The following is a 17,207-nucleotide window of genomic DNA, read 5'->3' as shown; positions in this document are numbered from 1 at the left end:
GTTAAAAAAGTAAAAAAAAAAAGTAAAAAAAAAAGTACTATGCTTCAATCCAATGCATTTTCTTTCAGAGCTACCATTAACCAAGAGATGATTAACCAAGAGATGACCTTTTCTATAGTGCTTGTCATTTGATTCCCAAATTGGAAGAAATAGATGTTAACAGAATCAGGCAGATTTTGTGTTTGACATTTAATGTCTCTTAAATCTAGCTGAATTTCCCAGATTATTTGTACCACTAATAAATATAAAAGTCAAATATTTTTCAACCTATGTTGTACTGTGCCTGAGAAGCCTTTTAGTTACAGACCATGTGGAAAACTTTTCAACTTTGCGTGTAGGCAACTAGCAGCTAAATTAAACCATTGTATCAAGCCTGCATGGGATCTTTTAAAATTCTGACTAGCCTCAACTCTTTTAGCTTAGTTCTGTGCTTCCTTGTATTGCCTTTTTTTTTTTTTTAACTAATCACGTTGATCTTAAAGTTATACAGTTTGTTGTTTATTATGAACAAAACAAGATACTACTGACCTACCAGTACCCTTATTTCCAGCGCCCCAGATTACTTTCATGCTGAAGCTGTCACCTCACATTCTACTCTGTATCTAATCCACTCTGTAAAAATTAGCAGACCGCTGCTAGATTCTAACACTAGTTTCTTTGCTTGTACACTATTCTTGCAGCTGAATGCACAAAATTTGTGTTTAGATATCAAAATCCTGACTGTATCTAAAGAAAAAAAAAAAAAAAGGCAAACCAAAAAACTTGATTTATATTTCTAAAACTATTTTTCAGTGTAGGAAGGAAAAACCTCTTTTGCAGTCCTTGGCAATCAGCATTTCTTTGAAGTTTCTGCTTTAGTGTGTGACATTACAAAGATTTTTCTCTAGAGTTGACAGCAAATTAAATCACAGATTAGACAGCTGCTTTCTTTGAAGTTTGTTTGAGTGGGTGATTTATTTGTGAGAGTCTACCAGGTAAGAGACAGATAGGTTGATTTTTATCTTATGTTACCTGAAAAAAATCCTGTAATGACCAACAATTTATTGAGGAAAAGCTTGGCAGAACATACCACGTGGAAATGAATCACAAAAAATTGCTTACAAAATAGCAGTATATGTACTGCTATCATCTGCCAACAGACCTGCTTGAAGCTAAAAATTGTAGTGTTGTATTCATTTGAAAGATAGTTCATGGAGTCCACAGGCTCTGTGGAGTCACCCTCCTATAACTTAGTGTTTAGTTCTAAACTGTGACTATATGTATTTAGTAAAACATACAGCTACCAAAACAAGCAATATGAGACAAAGATGTGCTTTCTCTGCAGATTTCTGGCTGCTGCAAAGCACACCATTTCTGGAAGTAATTTTGGATTTGGTTATGGAAGAGCTTTATACTTACAAACAAGGCATGTATCTAGTTTGGTTCAACAAAGTCTGAACTGCTCTTTAATAGATAATAGTATAAGGGTATAACTGTCCCTTTTGTAAATGTACCTTTAGTTCAGCAATTTAATCGTAGTACTTCTGAGTCTTAAAATAATACATTAACTAACTTTATTATATTGCTTTTGGTCCATGCTATGTTTGCTCTCTAAGGTAGAGTAACAAAGAGTTTCTGAATTTTAAATACAAGACATACACTGTATCAATTAATTTGACAAAAAGAACTACTTACAGCTATATGACATTTTTCTTCTCAGAGTTCCACAGAGCAGGCCAGAACTCTGAGAACTATTTAATCAACTTAGAAGGAAACTATGAAGGCCAACTGCATTCTGCTCTGAAGTTGAGCAGTTTATCAAAACTAGAGAAAATGCTAATTAAACACCTGCCAGAATAAAAAAAAAAGTTATGCAGGGGAAAATGGGAAGTTGATAGAATGCATCTCTGTGCAAATGTTCAGAAGTAAATAAATAAATAAATAAATGGTATATTTACCAGTCTTTTCTGTTTGCTTTCCTCACCCAGATAGTCATTTGACAGAGTTAGATACAAGGTTATTCAAAAGATTATGCATTTCAACAGTTGGTAGATTGAAATAAACAAACAAACAAACAAAAATATTACCCTGGTGCTCAGTCAAGATTTCAAGCCTTAAATAAAATACCATGTTCAATTAGTCACGAGAGCACACAACTAAAATAAAGAGCATGACTTATATTTGCAATAGTAAACAATTGAACCAAATGTATTTATAAAGACAGCAGAATAACTGAATAGGAACATATACTTGAGACTTACTTTACAGGTGTGTGAACAAAAGAAACATAAGCAAATTTTAATCTCTCTACAGAATTCTCTTTATGCGAGCTTATAGTAAGCACAATATTTATGCTGGAAAACAAACTGAAACAAAGCAAAACATCTCAAACACCTGATTTCATTTATTTTTTAATAACAGTATACTGTAATGATTATGGAAAAGATAAGAGAACTTTTGACAGAAAAGACTTTTTTAAAAACTGTTTTAATTTACCTGTACATGGTATTTTAATTGTCTTTGAAAAAACATGACCTGTAAACAATATGCTATATGAAGCCAAAAGCTGCACTGCCATGTTCAAGCTGTGTATTGCAGAAATAATTTGACTGAAAGGAAAGATGTTTGAAGTTACAATTAACTTTTTTTTTTTTTTTTTCCTTCAAAAGCATCATCCTTTTTTACATATCTATTTATTCATTGTCTTTGCCAATGCACACATATCATCAGCCAAAGGAATGACTTTTACAACACATGCTCATGCCTGTTCTAAAATTTGTCATTCTCATAAGAAATTCAATGAGAGGAAAGGAATTAACTGATAATTAACAATATTTTGATATTGTTCATTCATTTATCTGTTTTCTGAAAATCTTTCTGTAGAACTTTTTTATAAGAGCTGAAGCAGATACAGAGAACCCTGTTTTCCACTTTCTGGAGAAAAGAAACTTCTGTTGAATGTAATTGGAGCTGTTCACTCATGAGCATAGGAAAAGAGTGCCTACGTGCCACATTAAAATGAGAAAAAACGTGTTACTCCTTAATATAAAATGTATCTAGGATGGCATAATGTGTTGACAATTCTTATGAAATACCTGATTAAACTAGTTGGACCTGAAATATTACCTGGCACACTAGCAACATAAAATAGAAATCACATTGAAATGTGAACCTGAGTCATGCTCCCTGATGTTTTACATGGGGGTAACCTTCCAAGTATCAACATAATTAAGAGTGCTTTTTTTCTACTTCAGCCCTTCCAGACTTGGGCTTATTAATGTTTTTGAAATGGGATCCTTCCACAGATGCTAGATCTTCAGGCATTTAAAAATCTTTGGTGGTGCCAAGGAGGAAATCTGATCTTTTTTTCATGCATTGTACGTACATATCTGTACATAGATATAGATACATGTGTACATGCACACACACATACAATATCCATAAAGGCATACATAGATATAGCATAAAATTATACATACAGTAATCTTGTTTTATTCTATTTTATCACATATTATTAATGAAATTTCATCCAGTTTGGCAAGTAAAATGACTAGGTGTGCACTAGTCATTTTAGAATTTACAGATCATTTTAAACCTCTAAACCTACAGATCGTTTTAAATAAATCTATTTTAAACTCTATATTGTAGAACTCATACTTCTTCAGAAGCCACATAAATAAATAAATACAAAAGAAAGAAAAATAGTAGATTTTTGCATTAAGAGAAAAAAAAAAAAAAAAAAGAAAGAAACATCTTTGGAAACAAAAACCCTACTAATACTGGCACAGAGCTATCTGCATTATTCAAAAATTTGAAAATGATTTTTGCAGTTATTTATCTGTTTGATAGATTAGGGATTTTAAACACAATCTTCCAAAGAGTATTACATATTGAACAAAGAAGCAAAAGGAATTTAACAAAGAATTGAAATAAGAATCAAAATATGAGGCTACACTCACTGCATGCACACAGCCCACATTCATGTGAACAGCATATGCATCACAGCTGAAGGAACACAAGGAACCATCAGCAATTAGGAAAATATTTTTTTGTGGACCCTTGTTGCTATAACAAAATGAGAGAAATATTACCCTCCCTTTTAATTCCCTGAGGTGACATCTTCTACACTGATGGGGATATTAATATATTGAGCAGTTTCTGTGTCACTTTGAGTCTGCAGCCAGCAGGCAAGTTTCAGTCATGTCCATAATGGTAGATGCTCTTATTGTCTAAAACAGGGTGGCTGCTTTCAAAATATCTGTTGAAAATTAATCACTAGCTTGTAATAACTCCAGAAATGTGCCTGTGTATTCCTGCCCATGATTCCCATGTATCAATACATGACAATCACAGTGCTTGGGCTCTGGTACTGTTAAATTTAATTTAATTCTTTACCATTTAGTACAGTTTTTCATGTTTTAGAAATGTGTATCCTCTGCAGTGAAATTTAAAGTCTTTCTTGATTAACTAGTGTTTTTTCTGCTATTTAACCTGAAAGATATTCACAAAGAAAAGATGAGAAAGACAGCAGTAAAACTATCAGAAAAAAAAAAAAAGAAAAAAAAGAAAAAAAAAAGAAAAAAAAAGAAAAAAAAAGGAGACTGTAGACAGAATCATCTGATGATCATTATGTACTCAGATGAAGAAGATGAGCAGACTCGAGCTGCAGTTTGATGGGTCAGGGTGCCACTAAAAAGTTAGATGTTCAGGTTAATGGAGGAAACTTGTTTTTTAGTATCAGAGGACACTGACTTGGCTGTAGTTGTGAAGTGGAATTGGTCAGATCATTCCGTTACTCAGACTGTTAAAAATAGGAATGAATTTGCAGCCCGTGTATGGTTAGAGAAAATTTGCAGTGCTATTTCAGGTACTATGCATGACAAAACTTGGCCACTGAGTAATATGTGCAGAAAAAGAGTAAGTAAAAAAAAACACTGCATTGAGAAGTGTTCCCAATGCTGTCTAAATTTTCACAGAATTGACAGATTTTTAAATGAATGCAATAACTGGAAAGTCTATACGTGTTATGTCTCATGGATAAAGGAAGCATAACTGTGTTGGTATCATTGCATACAAAGAAACACTAATGAGGATGTAGCAGTGACAGATTATTAGGATACAGGTATTGATGAGAATCATAGAAGAAAGCAGAGGAAGGCTTAAATGTATACTATGAAAAGAGATGACAGAAGGTGTTTCATAGAGAGGAAAGAAAGGAAGGGGAGCATGCTCAAAAAGTACCTGATAAAACAAGCAGGTAGTGGACTATATTGCCCAGAGAGGTGCACTCTACTTCCTTGGAAACTTTCAACATCCAACAAGATTTATAGTTGGGCCAGAGGTTGGGCCAGAGATCACCTGAGGTCCCTTCCAACACAAATTATCTTATGGTCCTAAGATCCCAGATTACAACAAGCACAGCCAGATGCATCAGTAGCGTGGATACAAGTCCACTGATACAAAAGCTATTTATTAATAGCACATCCTTTATGAAAATAGCTATGCCTGAATTAATCATCATTTATAAATATAAATTCATCCATACCCACACTGGAGCAATGATGTAATTTTTTCCAGAACAGTTAAAGTGGTACACATTTCTAATGTAAAGAAGCCATATACTTCCAAGGAACAATAACAAAGCTAACAACATCACTCAACTGTAGAGAAGCAATTTATTAAAATACCATCATCATCCATCAGCTACTAATCACTAAGTAGGAAAAATTGCTAAATATTCTTTTGTCTGCTAAGCTGGACAAAACAGGATATAAACACATTGCTAAATCACTTAAACCATAACTTACAATATATGTCATGCAGCTTGAGTAAATGTTGTTGACTTGGAGTTCACAGTAAGAATACAGAGTGGCTGGAAATTATATTGCCTTAAGTAGACAAACAGGTGCTTTCTTCAGTCTTAAGGGAATCTCTTTTTATAAATTTATCTTAATGGTCATATACCTTATGTGACCATTACTTAAGTGACTCTTCCAAACTTACCTGATTACAATGAATCATCTTCAAATGGTGAATTTCTTTTGGAATGCTTTTTAAAGATCAGAAAAGTTGCATGGATATTCTTTACACTCACATGCTGTCTCAAGTAAAAAAAATTGTCAGTACGGTCTAACGTGGAAAAACCTGACGTGTCCACTTATGCTGCCCACCTGTCACTGAAGTTCCCAAATCACACAGTCTTTCTACCTAATATAATGAAAGATAGCTAAGACAACATGAGATATCTTTAAGAACTGACATCATTTTGAAGGTTACAGCTGGAAAATTAAACCATATATATATATTATTTATATATTTAGCTTTTTGGACTGGAAAAAAATGTAGGATTAATAAGAAAGACTGTTCTACTTAATATGAAAATCCAGTGCTATACCACTAGTTTCTGTGTTCAGATTAATTTTTTTGGGGGGGGGGGGCCGAATTTAGATTCATGATATGAAAGTGTTATAACACAGTAGTAGCAGTTGCCATGTCCGCATTTATACAATCAGTCAAGGCTCCCCTCTTGGAACTTATAACACAAAAATAAAAAAGAAGGAAAAAAAGAAAGAAAGGAGAAGAAACAAAAATGACGAAACACAGTGGTTGAGCATTTGCATGTAAGCTGATGATTGGAGAGCAGATCTATATATGACCTTAACATCATTCTGGTTGGAAGGGACCTCAGGAGATCTCTAGTTCAACCTTTTGCTCAAAACTTGCTCAGTGTTTTATTTACAGGTGATAGCTGTAAACTGTAGCAGTGTCTTATTTACCTCTTTTATTTATAGGTATAGCTGTGAATTCAGTGAACATTCCGGTCCGACCAGAATGCTTAGGACTTTTTTCAGTTGATCTTGAAAACGTCCAAGAAAGGGAACTGTACAATCTCTCTTAGCAACGTGACAAGTAGGCAAGCAGCTCACTGCTTGACTGTCCTCATTGGAGAGAAAGATTTTAACTCATATCCAGTATGGATATATATTATTTCAGTGCATGTCCTTTGCCTCTGCTCCCTCAGTGTACCACTGTGAACAGCCTAGCTTCATCTCCTTGATCACCTTCCTGAAAGTACTGTCAGGCAGCTATTAGATCCCTCAGAAACCATCTCTTTGGATGAACAAACCCCAGTCCATCAGTCTGCTCTAATATGTTGTGCATTGGCCCCTGACTAACCTTGTGGCCCTGTGCTGAACTTTCTCCGGTTTATCCATGTCTTCTGGGGAAAACAAAACTGAACATAATACTCAGTGCCAAGTAGGGGGATAGTGTCCTCCCTTCGCCTCCTGACTACCTCTGTTCACACAGCTTGTGATGCTGATGCATATCCTTCCTGTCAAGGTACTCTAAGAGCACCTGTGCAGCCTTCCCCAGGTTTTCAACAGAGTTGCTCCCCAGCCAGTCAGTACCCAGCCTGTGTTGTTGCAAAGGATTTTTTCTTCCCAGGTGAAGGACTTCACATTTTACCTTGATGAATTTCATAAGGTTCCTATCAAACCATTTTTTCAGACCTCAGGATGTCAGCCTGCTTTCTGAAGCAACAAATCATCTCTCCAATGTGATGTCATCTGGAAAGTTGAGGATGCAGCACTCCACTTGCTCTGGGGCATTGGTAAGGGCAGTTTGTAATTACAGTTGACCCCTGTGGTACTCTGCTAGCTATCAACCTCTAAGCATATTATGATCCAAATCTGGTTTTCCATTTATTCAGACTAGACGGATATGAGAATATTGTGGAAGATGATGATAAAGTCACATATTTTGACTGCTCTGAAGTTTTAAAGACATATAATGTATAAAGGTTTAAAATTGTGTTTATCAAGAAATAAAGTCAATGCAGATGGTTAGATATTTTTAAAAAAGATAGTTCCAGATTTATTGTATGCAAGTGTTTTCAAAATAAGCCATACGGCATTTTTGCATATTCACTTATCCATGCATTTTTGTTTGGCTTCATTCAAATTTGTCTCATACAATATAAGAAGCGTTGCTGTCTTTGTTCCATGTAGCACATGTACCACCTTACCTATAATGAACTTCAATGACATAAAATAGAGAAGTACTTGTGCACAGCTTAAGCCTCTTCAGTCTTTACAACAAAAGATTCCCTATCAGAACTTCTGTATATTCCAGTGCTCCTTCCTCCTCCAAGTATTTCTGAAAAAAAAAAAAAAAGAAAAGAAAATTAAATGATCACACCATTGTTTTTACTATGTCACTGTCCTTTATGAGTCACAAAATCTGCTTGTCATTACACATTTCACCAGGAAAAAAAAAAAAAGTGTAAATCTCTGTCCTTAGTTTTTAGAATCAATTTATTTTATTTGTTTGTTTTCTTTTCTTTTCTCCACACATCTCTAAACTGTGAACTCTTTGTTGAACCACTATTTTACAGTAATTGAACCACAATGCTGTACAGACAAACAGGACTAAAACTGTCCTTTTTTGAAAAGGAGAGGTAGGAGGAATAGGCATCTACTACCAGAAGAGCTTTGGACATGCCTGTCCAGTACATGCCTGTATGAGTCAAGCATGCAGTCAGATGCACTCAAACAGGCAATGAACTTAACTCCCAAATGGGAGTTAGTTCAACCATTGCATTGTATTTAGCACTTCAGCAGAATATGTGTGCCTGCTACTATTAAGTATCAGTATGTTGCAGATGTTTCATGCAAGGCACTGATTGTTTCCAAGCATTTTTTTTTTTTTGTGTGCCCATGCCACTAATACAGATCTCTTGGAGCCAGCTACTGGTTGGGGGGCCTCCGGAGGCCAACTGCTTATCTGCAACTGCATGCAGAACTGAGGTTCTCTCACCTTCTGGTACTCAGGATGTGAACTAGCTCCAGTTCAGGAAACCTATATCAACATTAGCATCATCATCTCAGATTAACACAGTCTTTAAAAAACAGGGTATAAGTGCATTAAATAAATGAAACACCCGCTAGCTTTTCTTGAATCTGAGTTGGTTTCTGGTTGGCTAGCCCTTTGTACATCATGTGTTCTTGTCTGTTTTTACTGTGTGTAGGCAGCAAAAAAATGCTGAGATATAGTCAACCCATTATAGATAATCACAAAGTGAATCCTGATCCTGGACATACACACACACACAAAACAAACAAACAAAAAAAAACTATTTTAAGGCATTTATGTTTTATTTTAGTCTGTAGTTTCTTTCTTTAACTGGGATCACTGAATTAGCAGAGCTGGCAGCATCATCTATTTCCCTGTGGTGGAAGACTTATGCAGCCATAACTTCTGTCTCAACCTTTCCGTCAACTCTAGCAATCATGGTGTATTTTTGATAAAGGAACTAATAAAGGAAAAAGTATGGCTGCCATATTCTAGCGGTAAAAGATTTTAACAGTATGGAATGCTCATCTCACTGCCAAGGAACACTTCCTGCCCTCTAAATTCTCATATACCTGAATTCACAGGTATAGCTGTGAATTCAATGAACTAATAATGAGTAATGGTGCAATTTTGTGCTGGGAAGAGAAACAAAATGTAATATTGGATGACAAAACAAAAAACAAAAAAAAAAGAAAACTGTAAGCTGAAAGCCATGAGAAGTGGCTGGAGAGTACCAAATGAAGCTTGTAAAACTATTTCTCTGTTTTGACTGGAAAGTTTTCAAAGCACAATCTGACAAATAAATGAAAAACAAACAAGCAAACAAATAAATGAATAAAATAAATGGAGGGAATGTCCATGTAAATAGAAAGCCGGAGAACTGAAGCAGCAGAAACAAAAGGTGTATGAGATCACTTATGAGAAACAGGAATCAAAACAGGACATTCAGGATCTTAATCTGTTGCCCAGCTTTAAGACAAAAATGTGTCTCACAAATATACTATGCTGTAATGTATTTCTACATCCAGGGTCATCTGTATCTCATGTAGTACTGGGAATTTCTTCTCTATGGTGAATTCTATAGGAAGTCTCAACTGCCCTATGTCAAGAAAACACTCTGTTCCAAACAACTGTAATTTATCTGAATTCTTGCAATGCTGAGTAAGAAAATAAACAATAAATAATTGCAAGTAAAAGTTTTAGGAGAGATGGATAAAACTGATGATTATTTGGTATATGACCTCTATGTTTCAGACAGCATTATGCCACTTTTCAGACACTTTTGGGGAAAAAAAATAATAATAAAAAAAAAATGTCTCTTGTCACTAGCATCTAGCCTTTGCCTTACTCTCTTGAAAATAAATGATATTGATCAGTAGCAATCTTTACTGAAATTGGCAGAAAGGTATAAGCCTATTAAATTTGTGTTATTGAGGTTGAATATGATTAAAAAGGATAATTAATTCCTCCTAAATTTGTTAGCTTTTTATCATAATTCCCTATTTATAACATTTCCTTACACAACTTCAAAAGCTATTTGAATTTCTTTTTATTTAATTCTGTGGTTTCCACCTCTGATATCCTAAAAGAAATACCGATGTTTTTCTTATTTTGCTATTAATATTGCAGATATTAATTTTGAACCAATCAAAACCTTGAAAATTATGTTTTCTGGGGGAATCTTAGTCAGCCATGTCCAATCTCTTTTGTCAGTGATGTTTACAATTACTGCAGAAGATTTAACATTAAATATCAGTATTTAAATCTCCAATCATATCGTTTTTCTTTGAATATGAAAATTGGAGGTCTTTGATTAAAAGATCAAAGAAAGAAAAGTGAAATGGGAACCTTTTGAACAAATATTTCTAAACAAGTCCACTGCTAAAGGGAAATAAATAAAACAGAGTCTCTGAATACCCAATCTCTCCTTGTTCTCTGTGATTTGTCATATAAGAGCCCAAACAACATGGTTCAGTGCAAGAGAAAAAAGAAAGTTCTGCAGCCAGCTGTTCAAGTGGCTCTGCTCTGGCCAGTGCCATGCTTAGCAACTAAGATGTCAGCTAAGATGCTGGCATATGAGTTACATTTTAAAGATGGGATTTCTGAATTAGGACTTTGAAAAGAGTTGATTATGTTTTTTCTGTGTCCTTTAAAGAGAATAAAGTTACGACTAAGTTATTTCAAGCCAGTCAGATCATTTAGAATAGTAAATGATCTAATCATATAGTAAATCATATAGTAACTGTCCGTATATATTTGAATGTTTTTCTAATTTATCAACAGAATTTTTGCTATTAATGTTGCCTGCATTTCTTGCATCATCTTCAGCTCTGTCTGAACCCCAAGGGCCCAAGAATTGTGTCTTGGTGAATATTTTACAATGACTATTTTCTAAAACAAATGTATATTTGGGTTGCCTGAAGTCACTACTGAATTCAAATTGAATTAGAAAAAAGAAAAGTAGTTGGATATGTCACAATAAACCAACTCAGGCTAGATTCTTGAGTATATGAGATGTGGTTTGTAAACGGTAAGAAAAGTAATGATTGCCTCTGAACATCTCTGAAGAATATCTTAGTCAATGGGCTAAAGATCATCATTGTGGCAAAAGAAATAATGAGTTTCTAATTTTTGAAGTGGTCATGCATACCTACAACTTTCTTCATGTTTAAAAAAAAAGTTCAAGCTGACCCATAATATTTTATTTCACTTCTCAGTTCACCCATCAAACCCACCACACAAAAACACCTTTAAAATCAATCAGACAAACAAACAAACAAACAAAAAAAAACACATACATGTTGTTGGTTATCTTTAAATAGAAGTGAATTTAAGCATTTCTCAGAACACGATTTCCTGAAAATATTATATTATGCATATATGCACTGCTGGAGACTTTTTGAAATATTTTTGATTTAAACAAATGTTCTTTGTATCTGAAATGTGTATTCATTGTATTCTTTGTATCTGAAATGTGAGATACATGTACTTAATAATTTTCTTTTTCTCTTTTTCTTTCTTTTTCTCTTTTTTTCTTTCTTTCTTTCTTTCTATTTCTCTCTATCATTCTCTCTCCCCCTCTCTCTCTTTCTTTCTCCCTTTCTCTCCTTCCTTCCTTCCCTCTTTATCTCTCAGTCTCTTTCTCTTTCTTTCTAAACACAGAAATTATCCTGACTCCAGGTCTAAAATCCAATTATAAAATAGTTTAATAAAAACATGTTTGTTACATCACAGACAATGAAGTGGAGATCATTTCTAGTGCCATTTTTGAGTTCTAAATCTCCTATTTCTCTTTATAACACTTTTCTGCTTCTTTGCTGTTTACTTTCCATCAGAATACAATCAGGTTCTTAGACTTCGCCTCCTAATTTCATCAAAATGCTAATGAACTGAGTTTGTTCAATTTTAAAGAAAATTAAACTGCTTCTTGAAGAACAATATAATAAGGAGATGGACATATATTTCTCATACTTTTGAAGTTCAATATAATTGTCTAAAAATATGTTGGGGCAAACAATATAGAATATGCCTTGCCTGATATTTTAAAAATAATATTAATAATAAACACAATAAGAAGCAACACAATAGAATTTAATTTGTTTGAAGGCTATGATTAAATGTGAATGTCAAACCTGGGAAGGTTCACAGAGAGATGCCTGAAAAGCAAGTTTGCTTTTTTTTTTTTTTTTTTTCCAAGTTTATGTTCCTATGGAGAGTTTAATTAATATCTTTTATCGTGAATCATTGATTGAAGGGAAAGAGAGGCAAAAAGGAATTAGGGAAAAAAATGCAAAAATACATACACACTTAAAGAAATTATTGAACATTTTTAGAATGGGTGGAAGAAATTGCTTTTAGTACACAATTTTTAGCAACTGTACAATATTATTCGTTACTGAGCTCTGAGTTTGTAAAGACAATTACTATATTCAGTGATTAAACTTATCCTGAGTTTGTACTGTGACCTTCTGGAGCTAGTACAGAAAATTAAGGACTTAAGACATAATTTTGTGCTGATGGATACTGATACAGGTGACTGGTGAGACTATAGGTAGACAGAATATCATCTCTAAAAATTGTATCAACTGAGCTGACTGACAAGGATATACCTGCTGATACATGACCTATACACACAAGAAAAGCACTAAAATTTCATTAAAATAATGTTATACATTTCAGCTTTCTCACATAGACAAAAATATGAAGGAAGAGTGGTGGAGATTGAAGGTACCTTAATAAAACAAAACTAGTACTGGGATAAGTAATAGTCTCTTAGTACTGTGGACAATAAACATCAGACAGATTACAAAGAGAATAGGTAGGTTCACCCAATCTCAATGTAGATATCTGCATAGCAGATGTCTCTTTTTATGTCTAACTCTGTCTAAGTTTTATATAAATGATGCAAGTGAATAGTGACTTTTATGGTTTGGTTTTCTGATCTGTTTATGGTGTTTGCCTTTCACTGACATAAAGCATGCACTAGAACATGCATTTCTGGGTTACCACCATGTGAGTTGGGCAAATGCTCATCTCTGGATTCACATATATTCTCCTTCTTACCTGTGAAAATGTTTGTAAATCAATGACTGATGAAAAATATAATATTCATTGAATATAATATTGTTAAAAAAAAAAATAAATTAAAGATGAATGGTACTGGTGAAAGATTTACTTTTTTTTTTTTTTTTTTTTTTTCTCCCTAATTAAGATGTTCCATTTGCATAAACAAGATATGCACAAGTACATGCACAAGAGGCATCAAGCTCTCAATTTTTTCTCTGTCTGGCCAAAATTTTGTTTAATTTTTCTATGCACAGAATATCAATTTTAACAGGAGAGACTTAAAAAAGCCATAGTTTTAGAATCAGCTGGGGGAGAAACAAATAAAAACTAGTGATCAAATTTCATTCAAAAATAAAATAAACCTGAGTGAGTGCAATACCAACTAGTTAACAAGATTAACAGTCTGCACTTCTCTGATAAGGTGGCTTCTGCAGGTAGTCATGATTGATCCTGCTACTCATCTCCTGGCTTGCCTTGTAGCTACTTCAGAACCTTAGAGTCCCTGTCATCAAAAGGACATGCCATGAATGCTACAATCCAGCCTCAGCTCTCCAGAAGTAATCCAGAAACCTCAACAGTTGCTCTCAAAGAAAAGGTTTTCAGAAGTTGATGCTTGCTTTTTTTTTTTTTTTTTTGGTAATTATTAATAATAATGATTTATTTATTATTTCAGTCTATTTCAATTAAAAAATGTAAATAGAACTGGAGGTTTTATTTGACACAAAACATGCTGTCTTTTTACTTCACCAGTAATTGTTTTCTCTCTTTCTCTCTCTTTCTTTCTCTCTCTCTCTCATCTCTTTCTCTCCCTCTCTCCCTTCCTTCCTTCCAAGTTATATGAACATTTCTTTCAAAATAGCAGGTCCATATGGAAATTGTTTCTTAATATTTGTCAGCTAATTATGTTTCTGTATAAAAATATGAAGATTTATTCCCATTCTGTACGAAATCATTATTTTCTATCTAATATAACAGTGGGTGTTCCCATTATCCATGTAAATGGTTAGTTGTTTTAAAGCTTACTAAGCTCTTCAACTCACTAACATATTATGGCAATGAAGTTAAACAGAAGTTAAACAGATTTCAACTGTGAAAAACAGATGTCTTGCCATCAGTTTTAAATCTGTTCTTATCAATTTACTTTAATTTCAGTTTTAAAAGGTTATACAAAAAGCCTTTGAATTTTTTGTTTCACTTATTATTCCTTTGACTTTATGTATATCTACACTGCAATGTATTAATTAATATTACTTTATAATATAAATACAATATATATTATATTAATATATTTACATTTTAATATTTGTATTAATATAAATATATTATTAATTACGTTGTTGTTAATAATTAGCATTATTAATATATTTCCAATCCTTTCTTTTGTCATAAAATGTACATCTACTTTCCTTTATATTTGAAATCAGTTGTATGAAAAGTGATCACCAAAGCATGTTAGTCACAATTAAAATTTGTGACGAATCCATACAGGATCCATATCATAGGAGCTTCCATAGACAGAAGAATTATCAAGTAGAAGCTCTCAAGGTAGAGATGAAATGATTGAATTCATAACTTCTTTAACCAGGAATCAAGTAAGCAAGAATGAGAAGAAAAACGGTGACTTTCAACAGCTCCTGTGACCTGTGTGTTAGCCCTTGATGAAGTGGACCTCTGTGGTCCACTTCATGAGGAAGGTAGGGGCTACTTCATTTTCAAGTGAGTCCTGACTGCGTATATGAGGCATGAAAATGCCCAGGTTGAAAAGCTTTCAAAAGCAGATGAACCTCTACCATACTCTGTCAAAGTGGTTGAAATGAACTTTCTTATAGCTGAGAGAATTGAGTTTTGACTCCCTGACCTCTTTTGGTTTCACATCTGATGTCAAGCCCTGACAATACTGCTGCTGGCAAGGTTATTTTCTTGACTTTCCTCAATAACACAAGCTTCTTCCAAGCATTTCTAAAATAACAGTTTTCATAACCAGACAGGGAAGAATTTGCAACTACAGCAGCATCTGTGATTGCTGATATTCAATCCAAACTCTCTCTCTCTTTGAGACACTGAAAAAGAGCAGCCACAAGGAAGAAATGGTGTCAGTCTGGTTTTAGAGTGAAGGAAGTACTCCAAGAAGAAGAAAATGAGGGACTCCATTCTCATGGATACTCATGGTATATTATGAAACAGACTTCTGCAAATATGCCTGTGGTAGTAAAATAAACAGTGCCATAGCCCATTTGCTCTCTTTGAAACTGACTGTTTTAGATTGGTTCAGTGCCTATGAATTGTTTTGAAGATTTGACCTGAGGCAGAAACCATTAAGTATTGTTCTGACAGTGGCTAGTCTCTTGCACTGCTTGACTTGCTAGAACATACATACAGAACTGGTGTTGCTAGTGCAACTGCCCACAAGCAATTTACCAACATTTGTGTAGTTCTCCTTCTAGGGTAACATCTGTGTAGACATCATACAGATAGAGCTGGATTGCTATTATTGGTATAGGCATATTTCCCCTGCGTCATCTCCTCATTAATAAACGGGATAGGAAGGAAAGAGGAACAGTACTTCCTTTGTCAGTGTTTTTGTTTGTTTTCACTTGAGAGATGTGAGGATTTAAATCATAGCTGGTTGATTTAAGGTGCTCTGATGCTGCAGTAGTCTAATTTTAATAAAAAGGAGGGCAATTAAATATTTTTAGTTTCACCTTAGAAAAACAACAATTTTCTTTAAATAGAAATCTGTGTAACATGGATGAAGTAAAAAAGAAGCTTATCTCCAAGTTTAAGAATTCCCTAGGTCACCTAATTTCTAAATACTATGAAGCTATTCATCATGCTCAGCAGTAAGTAACCAACCTGGAGGAACTACATAATGCTTTGAAAACAGATGGGATTTCAGCTGAACTTAGTCTTCCTGTCATGGAGAAGCAGTGTGACTTCAAGATGAGAAAAAAAATTGCTCATGTTGAGCTCATAAAATAGTTAGCTCAGTCAATTATTTTTAATGCTATATGATATCCGTGTAATCAGGTGCTTTGCCCTGCTCTCATGCCACTAAAATAAAGCAAGTGATCTCAGTGCATCATTTGCTGTATGTCTCTGCTACTATTCATTTTTGAAACTGGATGAGAATGTTCATGTATTTTCATTCACTATAATTGTCTCTGGTACCTCAACAGAATTGAAGACAAACCTTGGCCTAGAAAGAAAAAAATGTCACTCTGCCATTCTAAGCTAGAAATAATGATTGTGGCTCAAAAGCATATTCATTTTCAGAACTGTAGTTAAATCACTAGAGTAACAGCAACAAGAACTGCAAAATCATACTTTAAGAAAGGTCCAACGAACAAATGAAAAGATTTAAGGTCCATATTAATAGTTTTTCTGTAATATTGTGTTTCTTATGCTGAAATTACACACTATTTATATTTCACACTGTGGGAGCTGAAGTAATATATTGCTTTGGCAGACCTGTACTTCAAGTATATTTATAAAATGGGTTTATATTAATATGAAAAGTCAAATACAAGTGTCCACATTCCACAACCTTTCCACATTCCACAACCTTCTCCTCCTACATTTTTTGAGGGGACACTACAAGGCTCTCGGAGCATTTTGAACTACATCATTTTGGCTTCTACAGATGAGTGTTTGACAGTTTTTAATAACAAAAGTGACCATGCAGATGATGTTTCCTAAATAAGTTAACATTCACAGAGATGTTACAGAAGACAAATTATTGTCTTTTTACTTAATAACTCATATTCTTTGACTAATAATCTATCTTTAATTTACTGCACTGATCAGCAATA

General features: G+C 34.0%; 1 long non-coding RNA gene across 1 annotated transcript in view; it reads right to left on the bottom strand.

The window, feature by feature from the left end:
- Positions 1–7,858: 7,858 nt before the first annotated feature.
- LOC106019465 (uncharacterized) overlaps positions 7,859–17,207 on the bottom strand; it is a 28,789-nt gene continuing 19,440 nt past the window's right edge. Inside the window, exon 4 of the long non-coding RNA XR_011808575.1 lies at positions 7,859–8,136. This is a non-coding gene — a long non-coding RNA (uncharacterized lncRNA). The remainder of the gene's footprint in view (positions 8,137–17,207) is intronic.

Source organism: Anas platyrhynchos, chromosome 3, assembly GCF_047663525.1.
Source record: "Anas platyrhynchos isolate ZD024472 breed Pekin duck chromosome 3, IASCAAS_PekinDuck_T2T, whole genome shotgun sequence".
Classification (NCBI taxonomy): Eukaryota; Metazoa; Chordata; class Aves; order Anseriformes; family Anatidae; genus Anas; species Anas platyrhynchos.
This window is presented reverse-complemented; position numbering and strand designations above follow the sequence as displayed.